Raw genomic sequence first — 12,023 nt, forward strand, 5'->3', positions numbered from 1 at the left:
GAATTTAATGGTGGGCTAGTGTACTTATGTACAGTCATTTTCATTTTCTAAAAATAAATAACATTATTTTTCTCTGAGAAGAGTAAAGAAACTATATGAAACTAGCTCCTTTCTCACACTTCCTCACATCCTCAAGGCATTCTTAGGCAGAAGTTGACCTAAAATTTCCTCTCTGGGTTTCTTTCAGGACAGTGTGTGTTGTCCTTTCCCCTGTCTTCTTCTATTTCTCAGCACCACTTTCACTCACAAAATGCACAAACACACTCATGCATTGTTATTCAAGAGTGTTCAAGGGGAAAGAAATTAATAATCAACACCTCCTTAATTAGTGAATTGCTTTACCTATTTGGTTTTATAAATTGTATGCTTTCCTTTTGGTTTGGTGGCCATCTATTGTCTCTTTCAATTAATCTGAACAAAAGACAATTACAGGTCTTAAGATCTTAATGAATTTTGCTTCCAAAGTATGTATTAGTGCACTTATAAATGGAGAATGGAGGCTAAATAAACAACAATCTTGTTTCCTACTTTCTTCCCGTCTGGCGTTCATGGTTCTAATAGTGAAGAAGAGATATATTTTTAGACTTGTAAACAGTCAACTGTATATTAACTTTCCTGATCACCTGCTGCCAGCTTTGCTGTGTTATGATTAAAGTTTACTTACTTTCAAAAAAATTAGAAAAGAAGAAAACTTTTAATCACAAATGAGTCAAAACAGGGTTCTTTACTCACAATTAAAAGTCTGCCTTTAATGTGGTTGGCACATAATGCAACCTAAAACCTAGAGTCAGCAATGAAATATACATTATCAAAGCTTCAGCACAGAGTTTTCTATTAGTTTATGATCCCATTAGAGGACGCAAAAATGGGACATCCAATTTAGTAATGGCTTATTAACTATTTTCACTGTTAATAATATTAGCTAAAAAGGGTCTTAGAGTGCAAAATCTTTTAATCATATTGGATAGCTGCAAAAGGAAAGAATCCTTCATTTTGACATTAGTATTTTTTAGTAGGGATGTGGCTATTCTACAAGCAATGATCTGTGCCTGGCCTGTGACAGTATCAGTAATTACCTCCATCCAGTTGTGATGGGAATGAAGCTGTTATTTGTCTCTATTATGGCTGAACATTCAAGCTGCCTTACATTTTATCCAGCAAATGAAATGATTTAACTATGATAGTGAAAGACTAAAAAAAAAACCTCCAAAAATAAAAAGTCTGCCTACTTTTTGTAAAAAATTCTGTCATGAATTTTTTGTTAGAACAAATAGATAGAACAATCATAGATGCACAAAATAGACAGGTACATGAGTATTCTCTAGCTCTGTTTTGGTTGATAATTTTTTACAAACTCTCTTCAATATGAAGACACATATGAATATAATCTATTTCAAACTATTTTATATACATTTTTTTCCCATTCGTCTTTGTGATGGTAAAGCTATTGATACAAACTGCCTTCTGGATACAGAACAATTATAGTTTTATTTTCTATTATTTGAAAAAAATTCTTCTCATATTACCATGATGGAGCCACAGAAGTGATATTTTATTTCCAGTCCCAAGATTAGAAGACTTTTTTTTAAAGAAAAAAGTTCCTAAGAAATACCAAATTTTGTCAATCATTACTATTGAAAAGACATTATAATACCATCTTTGTATATATGTTGCCACCTTAAGTACTGAGTGGGGGTTGGTTCTATGTCTGTTGATTTCAGTAGCCATTGGATGAATCTGCTAGTGAGAAACTGCTTTACAAAGGATAACTGAGACACACACATATTTCAAGGGAAATTTGAAATGAATCTCTAGTGAAATTGTTCATTATCCTAACTCTCAGTGACTGCCTTATGATAGCTGTTATGGGTTGCTAGGTAGATCATATCAGAATGTCTGCAAACTAGCTTGGGAAATTAGATCCTATGTACACCCTATAAATTTTGTTAATATGGACAAGACCATACAAAAATAAAAAAAAAATCTGTTATTTTTCTTTTTTATTGTTTTATTTTTACAGTTAACTCTTTATTATCTGGCAGAATGTAGAAGCTGTCTAGCTGAGAAAGAAAAGCAAACTGTTGTGTCTAAGCCCTGCACAGCCACTCACACATTCTCCCCTAGTGGGATATGGAGAGAATCAGAAAGGTAAAACTGGGGAAAGTCAGAGATTGAGGAAAAACTGTTTCATACATAAAGAGAAAGCTGCACATGCAAGCCAAAAGAAAACAAGGAATTAATTCACAACTTCCAACTTATTAGTTGGCAGGTATTCAGCCAACTCTAGGAAAACACAGCTCCATTACACGTAACAGTGCTTGGGAAGACAAACACAGTAACTCTGAACTTCCACCCTTTCAGGTCAATTAGCCCTCAGACTCTTAAAAGATGGGCGTACTTTCATGGACTCATACTGAGAGCAAATCTACAGGCCTTCTTTATCTTTGTAAAGAGTACAAGTTAATGCCAGCATTGTCTGAATCAAGGAAAATATATGAAAAATGGGGAAAAAAATCATACAATTAAGAAAGAATAACTTACTGAACTCCCCCCCCCACCTTCCCTATTGCACAAGACCATGAAAGAAATAATTTGTCTGAACTTGCCTAATAAGGTCACCTTCAGAGCCAAACAAGTTGCTCCTTTTGGTGATTTACTCCAGAATGAGAGCAGGAGCAAAGGAATCGCTCCCTGAGCAGCCATGTTTCTCTTCATTTGCACTGAATGATGGTAACTAACTCAAATGTACATGTCCAGCTCGTTAATGTTCCAATGTAATAGAGAGGAATTCCTCCTGTAAGGATCCAGTTTTCAAAGATAAAGAGCAACTGTTTTGAACAGACAGCTGTGCACATGAATATATCTTTAATTTACAGTCAATTCTGTTGTTTTAAATAATTAGGATATGTAAAAATATCTCGTAAGTGACCCTGTATCTCATCCTACATGAGATTTTGGAAGATGCAAAAGCAACTTATATGAAATTTTCCTTTAGAAATATTCCTGCAAACTCTCATGTACTTCATTGTTGAAAAGTGTCTCAAACTTATGAAGTATGACAGTTACCTTTCAACACTACTGTCTCATATACAAAAGTAAACAATTTATTTGCAGATGAAGTTGTGAGACCTCATGGTATGACTCCAGAACACACTGACATCAGAGCAGTTCTTTCAGTCTGTGACTTTATATGGTTGAAGTATCATCAGCAGAAGTAAAAGGCAGCTTTTTCTTCTGGATAATATGATCACATTGAAAAAGTGGACCAATACATTCCATGAGAGTGGACCAATACAATACACGAGAGTTCAGCTTACCATCAACTCTGTCTTCTTTATGTCCACTTCCTCTGTGCTCATCTGACCTGACTACTTCTGCCCTTTCTGAGGTAGAGCTTAAAGCTGGGATCTGGTTCAACTAAATTTAGGCACATAGAAAATTATAATAGATAAGAAGTGATGACCTTCCTCTGACAACTATTTTTCTTGACAGAAAAACTGATCCTAAAATAGGAGAAAGTTAGTTGCTGAAATTAAATCCTCAATTTCAATTGGGTGTTAAGTTTGATTTTATGTATGTACAGGCACATATGATTTGAACATCTGAGGCTGTACAGTTGAACAAGTCACCCAACTTCTCATGTGTCCCTGTTTTGTTTAATTTGGTCTGATTTTATTGTCCTGCCATGGCTTAATCCCAGCTGGTAAAAATCACCACAGCCACTTCCTCCCTCCTGCACCCACAGTGTGGAGGAGAATTGGAAAAGAAAGTAAACCTTGTGAACAGTTTAAATGTGAAAAAGAAATAATTATATGCTCAACACAAAAGAGAAGGAATAAATACTAAAAAAAATCTGTATGTTGTCATTCTTCTATTATTTCTAGAGTCCCATATTGTTGTTATTAGATTTCCAAAGTCCATACCTCTCTGATGTATTCTCATGGCTGCAGATCTTCACTGCACAGACTCCTTCTTCTGCACGCTGCTCTCTCTCAGGTCAGGGCTCCTCCAAGGCTCTCCCTGGCTGGCTAACCCACCCCCTTTTATCCCAGTTATCTTCATCAGTTACAGCTGCAGCCCAATTAAGGACATCACAGCTGCAGCCCATCAAGGGCAACCAGGACCTCTGGGGCAAAGCCTCTATACAGATATTCAAATACATTTCCTCTACTATATATGTATTGTTTTTAAATTAAAATAACAGGGGTTTTCCAGGACTCTCCCATTAAGGACTGCTTATGAAATGTAAGAAGGAACATGAGCTACTGATTCATGTTCACTTAAACTATGAATATTCCATTTTTAGCTAGATTTTATACATGCATTTTTTAAAGAGTCACTCAAATAAAATTCTGCATAAAAGTATTTCCTCAACATTAAAAAGTGGGTGTGCCTTTCTTTTGCTTTTTTTTTGGTTTATCTGAGATGTATGTTAAATCATCATTTAAATGCATTCAAGCGCAGAATGGTTTCTTGCTAATTTTTTTTATTTCAAACAATGGGATTAGAAAAACTGAAATTTTGACACCATCTTCATTTCCAAAGGGGAATGACCAACCAAGTAAAGTTCAGAGGTTGTTAGCACCAGCAGGCAGTATTCATATCAGGTTGTTCCTTAAGAGGAAAAATTGAGGTCAGACATTGCTGTGTTGCGTGAATGAATGTATGCTGAAAATATTCTATTAGATCTGTAAAAATTATAACAGAATCACAGAATCACAGGATGAGTAAGGCTGTGAGGAACCACTGGTGGGGCCATCTAGTCCAACCTCCAACATTAAATTAGGGATTTTCTGCATCATCATATTCAGTCTCCATTTACCTTTGTGCAGTCTAGTATATATTCCTGCCACAGAGTCTCATTATGGAACCACGTAGGAATATGTTAATTTAATAAATTTATACTGATTTACACTTGCTGTCAATCTGGCTCAAAGCATTTAGAAAAGACTTTTTTTAGCAGCTTTATGATGTGAAAATTCTGAAAAGGGTTTCACATTACTTACCCCATGACAGGAACACTTATGTTTCTGAATACTTGTTTTAAGTTGGAGTTAACAAAAGTCTCACTTTTTCTCAGCTCACTACATAGTCAAAGAAGTTTAAGAGGTGAAATTGCTATAGCAAGTTGGCATTGCACTGAATAAATTTTATCCACTTTTTTGATGCAATGCCATAGAGAGAATTACTTCCATACCCAGATGTTCTCTTTCTGCAGTGGTTAAATTCATTCTTGATTCTACCAAATGTAAAAATAGTATCCTTTAGATGAAGCTTCCTCTGCATAATGATAATAATAGTAGTAAAGTGAATCTCTGGGATAATAAGAGATGTTTTTGCAATTTCTAAAGCAACTGTGTTTCAGTTTAAAATACATAAAGCACTATTGCACTAAATACAGAAAGCACTATGTATAGATGTGTTGAATTGAGAGCTAATAATTTTGTGAGGGGAAAAATGCATTTGCTATTTGGGAAGAACATCTTTACAGTGAGAATGTTGATTCTTTCTAGACAGAATCTGATGAACCCTATATAGAATGAGAATTTTTTACTTTGGTCAAGGTAAAAGTGTTCACAAGTATATGAGAAAATATTAACATGGTAATGAAAGAAGACTCTTAAAGATGAATGGCTGAATATAACCCTGAAATCCTTGTAATTCAGGAATATAACCCTGAATTATTTTCAAAGTATTGAAGCTGAAAATCTGGATTTCCATTCCCATAATATGTATGACCATACTACATTTATTGTGTCTAAATAGTAGAACAGCATAGACATAATGACTACTGAATATGCAATTTTCATGACCAGAGTTTTCTCATCATTAATAGGTTTGTGTTCTTGCCCAGTCAGCTGAATATTGTGGGTGTTGTGCTTATATGTGCAAATGTACGTGTAAATTCAAGCTGTCTGCAACCAGTCTGGCTGAAAAAAACCAGCAGAGGAATGGCTGGGAAAAAAAAAAAAAGTGCATTTAAATTAACAAGTCCAAGCACAAGTACAAAAGACTGAATTTAACTACTAGGGGAATCAACTTTCACATACGCATTGTTACAGAACTGTGCTTTATTATTAATATGTTTTTACATAGGGCTATAAGATAGATTTATAGAGATGAAAAATGTAAGTAGTAAGTACTTAAGAAGTAAATCACGAGAGATTTCTCTTTTATCTCATTATGTCTTCATGAGTTACTTCACTCTTCACTGTTGCTAAGCAGGGTGATTGCATGCTTTGTTTTGTCAGTTTTTTTCCCATATACAAGAAGAAAAACAAAATTGTGTTTCAGATTTTTTTTTAAATCAAAATTTATAATTAAGGCCTACTGAATCTTTTTGCTCTTTCAAGTCATCAGTCTTAGAATGACTGCCACTACAACATATTTTTTATTTTTGTTTAATACTAATTTTCTATACCCAAAGGCATATTCTGTCAGAAACATATGGAAGTGGCACAAATAAAAAAGGAAGACCACATCTTTTTCTCAAGATCCCTTATGTTAAACAGAAGCAATATTACCAATTGATGTATGCAGCACATTTAGCTATATTTCTGGCATGAAAGACTACAGACAATAATTATCACTAACAGTCTCTGCAAAGCAGTGTTAACAGTGCAAATATATGAGTACACAGGCATGCTGCAGTAAGGTCATCTCAGCACACAGCTGAGAGGGAAAGTTGGTTGTCACTTTTAATCACAGTTAAGCCCATACAGCCTTCAGAAGTGGTAGCATTCTCAATTTCCCTAGGCCCTGCATAAAAATGACCTATTGAGTGGCTTTCTTTGATGAAGAGTAGATTTATTTATACCTTTGGGCTGAAACTCTGGGTGTGGTAACGTGCCTTAGTGAGACATTTGCTCATTAATTATGTTTCATCTCTGCTCTCTAGCTGATAGTTTGTAAATCTGGTAAATTCTAGCAATTCTACAAGAACTATCAAAAACAGTGCTGGACATAGTAAATACTTCCTTTTTTCTTCTATCAACTAGGTAGGTTCTTATGCATACAAATACTTAGGAGACTGCTTGTCATTATAAAAAAATGCCTTGACACAGATTGTCATAACATGGCACAATTTTGATACAATCAAGAGTTTTTGCAGTTAATTTTGACTCAAATTCCTCTTCTGAACTTTCTGCCTGCACTTCTCTACCTTCTTTAATTTTTGATAGTCTGAGTTTATGTATTTTTTAGGTCTGAAAGATATTAGGACTTCTTATTTTTTTTTTAAATTCAGTATTTATATTTTCTTGAGAAAAGGAGAACTGACTAATATATCTTGACAAGCAAACAACTGTTAATTTTCTCTTGACAGCTAATGTTAACTGCATAGTCAAAATTCTCAGTAATTTGATAAATTCTTACACTCTGTAAATGCTTTTTTTGAAACAACAGTTACAAATGTAATGGATAGCAACCTCCTTCTAATCATGACGATAAAACTCACTCCGTTTTAATAAGCGACATTTATAAAATAAACAAAGAAAAATTAAGTACACTTTTTAAAAAATATTCATGCCGTATTTTTTTAGTGTAGTATTTCAACAATCTTCAGAGAAAAATTACATCAACATAAACATGTTTGAGAAGTTTTTGCATCCCCATCTCAATACCTCTTTATATCTAACTTCAGTTATTTTGTTTAAATTCCTTTTTAAAGTGAAATTGTAACAAAGATTTCCACAAATGTTTCAAGATGATGTTTGAATTGGTTTCATTCATTTTTTCAATACGATTGTTTTTTTCTCACCTATATGCAAAAATGTAGTTACCTTTTGCTACCTGGAGCTACATATATCTTTTTTTTTTTTTTTTTGCGGGTCACAAACTAAAGTTAAATGGTTAAACATTGTTCCTAAACTTGACTTAATATTGTTACAAACTATTTATTTATTGTGGTTATACAGTATACAACAGTGTTGTTAACACTATGATAATATACTTCTATTTGTGTTCAAGGCAAGCTACAATTGTGTTCTGATTAGTGCATTGCTACTGCAGGCCTCTGTTTTCAGTAAAATGAGTAGAAAAAGAGTAGTGGTGCTTGAAAACATGATACTTGATCTAAATATTAGTAACCAAACTTAACCTTGGTCTTGCAATTTCGAAATGCACATTCTAAAGTCTAGTTGTTTTTGTAAGGACTGTCAAAGAGCATGAATGTCACAACATCATTTTCCAATTAAAACAATTGAATTTCATCTTTCTCCCTTTCATCTTTCCTCTCTATATTCCTTCTATAAATGTGCAGCTGAAATTCACTGTATGACATTCAAAGATTTTGTCAGTGGGTAAATCTAAGGAAACTAGAGAGGATGCTGCTTTAAGGCGCATAGGACTTACTATGGGCTGGTGGGAAAAACTATTTTGGTGTGCAGCAGAGATTCTGGAGATTATACAGCAATTTTTTATGGAATGTTGGAGGGATCAACACCAACCCAGAAAGAGCAAGTTTAGAAAAAGAGGGATAAAAAGGACAGATTGCAGATTAGCAGAAGGTGGTCATTATGCTTGTCACACTGAGTGCTACTGTGACTGTCCTACATTCTTACTGAATCCTCTTACTCAATCCTATTTCTAACTGTATTCTATTATGAATATCCTTCCTATTTTGAGCCTCTGTGTGTGTGAACATCATATTGGACTATCTAGCAAGTAGGACAAGGTTCCAGCAATTGGGGAATGTGATGCTCTGTATGTGCATTTGTGTTAAACTACTAGTAAACTTTAAGCTGGTGATTTTCACGAAGTTGAAATAAATATCATACAAAGTGATGGGATTAAAAAAAAAAGATAGTGAAGAAAAACTCAAATACAGTTCAGTAGAAAACAAATTTTTAATTTTTCCTTTGACTTCCTATGGCTATTTACTGGGAAAATTCCTGAGTTTAAATTTTGAATGTTTTCCAAATCTATTAAAAAATATTTTGTAAGGACTGAAATGTCTTTCCATGGCTAAATGCCTTTTATTGAATAAGAAAAGACATTTTGATTTAATTATATCTGTACTGTTTGGATAAAAAAAGACTCAGTGGAGTACTGATTGTGCTGAAATTACTGTAATTGTTATTGACTTCAGTTGTTAGAATTTCCCTTCAGGTCTGCTCAGTTCAGAAACTAAATGTTCTAATATTCCCATTGAAGATGGGTCAAAAGATTATACAAAAATCTTGCTAAAGAAGTAAATGCTTATACAGGAAAAGAATCTGTTGTTGCTTGGTCAACTATTTGTGTTGTCTTTATACCATGGACCACAGAATCACAGAAAGGTTGAGACTGGAAGGGACCTCTGAATGCCATCTGCGCCAAGCCTCCAATGCTCAAGCAGGGCTACTTAGAGCCAGTTGCCCAGGACCATGTCCAGATGGCTTTTGAACTTTTGAGCAAAGTTGGAGACTCCAAAATATCTCTGGGCAACCTGTGCCACAGCTCAATAACCCACCCAGTAGAAAGTATTTCCTGGAGTTTTCTACTGTGAGGATGATTGAGCACTGGAAAAGGCTGAATTTAGGTGCTATACTGTATAATTATTATAGATGTAGTGATTACATATATTTATATTATAGGGGTAAAACTACTCTGTATATAGATGTATACATTACAGTGTCTGCATAAAAGCAGCATGTAATTACACCAGTGCACAATTTTAAATAAATACCTTTTTTTTAATCACATATGCATTTGTATGTTAAAGAAAATAAATTATATTTTAGCAATAATCACATTTTCTGAACTAAAAAAAAAACCAGATACTTTCACAGACTTCCTTTTTACTAGTCCTCTCTTAGCAGAAGTAAATTTTAACATTTGTGATATAACTAAACACACATGTCTTTTAAGAATAAAAGCAATATCAAAATGTTGACAACTATAAGTATGAAGCTTCTATAGTACATGTCCAAACACGAGAAGAGCCAACTGGCTATAAATTCTACACTCCACTTAGTTACTAATGTTTTGGAAAGAAATAGTTTCAGAGTCCATCAGACATAACTATGTAGGGTTTTTTTTCCTGTAGGCAGACTGAAAGATTATTATTCAGTACTAAAATGCTATTAATTGAACACCTTTAGAGTTTCAAATTGATTTATTTCTACTATAAACTCATATGATCTCAAAATTCTTTCAAATACTTAGCCAACTAAAAATTTTAAATCCCTTTCTCAAATGAAAAAATATGTTGACTTTTATATAAACTGCATCCTCTCATCTGTAATTTTTACATTATTATTTATGTTTTTCATTATCAGTATGACTAGAAAGTGTTCCTTCTAATTTCTTTGACGACTAATGATGTTAGTCCAAAAAGAGACCTTTAAATTTCTTATTTGTTTTGTTGTTGGTTTTGTAGGCATTTTTTACATTATCTTAAGTCTTAAATATCAGAGAAATTGAGATTTACTTCTCTGAGGGTAAAATAAAAACGAAAATTTATAAAAATTATTGCTAATATATTATTTCCCTCAAAATATAACATTATAAATAAATATATAAATATAAATATATACAATAAATATATAATTTAAAACCTGTGTGAGGGTATGAGTAAATGTGTCTGTGCTCCACTAAAATTTCCTACAAATTACAATTTCATCTCTGGCTAGTAAAATGTGTATTGTAAAATGGAAGGACTATAAGCAATATGTGAAGAACAAAAAGCCATTTTGCTGTAATCTACCTCTCTGTGAAGGTATTACAAACGATTTTTCAAGTATTTATAATGTTGATGAAAAAAATATATATATGATTTGTGTATGTGTCCACATGTATGCATTTATATTTTCATATGCTTTTGAATAGGTCTCACAGAAAATTCATGAGTACTGAAGGGGGACAGGAAAATCTGATAGGATGTACCGACAAATTTAGAAGAAGAAAAATAAAAGGCCAAACAAAAAAACAAACAAGCAAACAAAAAATAGTGAGTGACCAGTTTAGATAGACATGGGCATTCAAACAAATACTAGTGAACTGTGCCTGAGGATTTGAAGTTCTCATGTTCATTTATAAAATCAGTTGTTGAGGACTCTGATGTGCTGTGGCTTAAGAATGGCACTCCCCAGTTTAATGCCCCCTCCTCCCTGAGACTCTCCCAAATCATGTGCCACTAGCTCGTTCCCCATCCTTTCACTCCCCATTCTTGTTTCAGGGATGGAGTTGACAGCTGTAGGCACAAAAAGGTGAAAGGGTTAAAATAAGAACAATTTACTGGAACCAGCAATAAGATAAGGAAAAAAACCCCACCAAAAGTATACAAACAGAGGTGATTTACATGCAAAAAATTCTCATTGAGTGACCCAGAAACAATTATCAATGGACTACAATAGCAACTCATAACTTCATTTTGAAATAAATTTTTTAAGTAACTGGACTGAATCAGAATCAGAATTTTAAGAAAATGGTTTTTTTTTTCCCTAACAAAAAAGGGATTTTGGCACTTGTTAGCAATTGGAAAACTGTTAGGTGTTTTTGCCACTTCATGTAACCAACATTAAGTTGATCACCAGATCTGGTATGAAGGAGTCAGTCAGGTTAGCAGGGACTAAACACTCCTCCGTGTATTCCCTTTAAGCTTGTAGACTAGTAGCTTTCATTTCACTTGGTAAATACTCCATTACTGATGACAAGTGTTTCTCCTGTTTTATTCTGCTTGTACTCTGAATTTTGAGTGCTTGTCTATCTTCTTTGAAGTTTGATGTAAAGGGGATGTGCTCACATTTCATGAATGGGCAGTATGAATCTGTTGCCAAAACTGGGGAGGAAATAGTGTTAACAGATACAATTTGTGACTATTTGTGAAGATTGTTGAGAAATATATGTTAGTGCACACTCAGTTATACTGCTGTCTCAAACTTCTGTGGTTGAGAGTTCACGGTGTGTTCCAGTATAGCATATCCATAGTCAGCATTTTCATCATGTAATTTACAAGAATAGCCATAGCTTTAAAAATAAGACTTAAATTGTGAAATAATTTAAAAAATTAAAATATTTGTGTTGAAATATTGCAAAATTAA

This window comes from Agelaius phoeniceus, chromosome 2, assembly GCF_051311805.1.
Source record: "Agelaius phoeniceus isolate bAgePho1 chromosome 2, bAgePho1.hap1, whole genome shotgun sequence".
NCBI lineage: Eukaryota > Metazoa > Chordata > Aves > Passeriformes > Icteridae > Agelaius > Agelaius phoeniceus.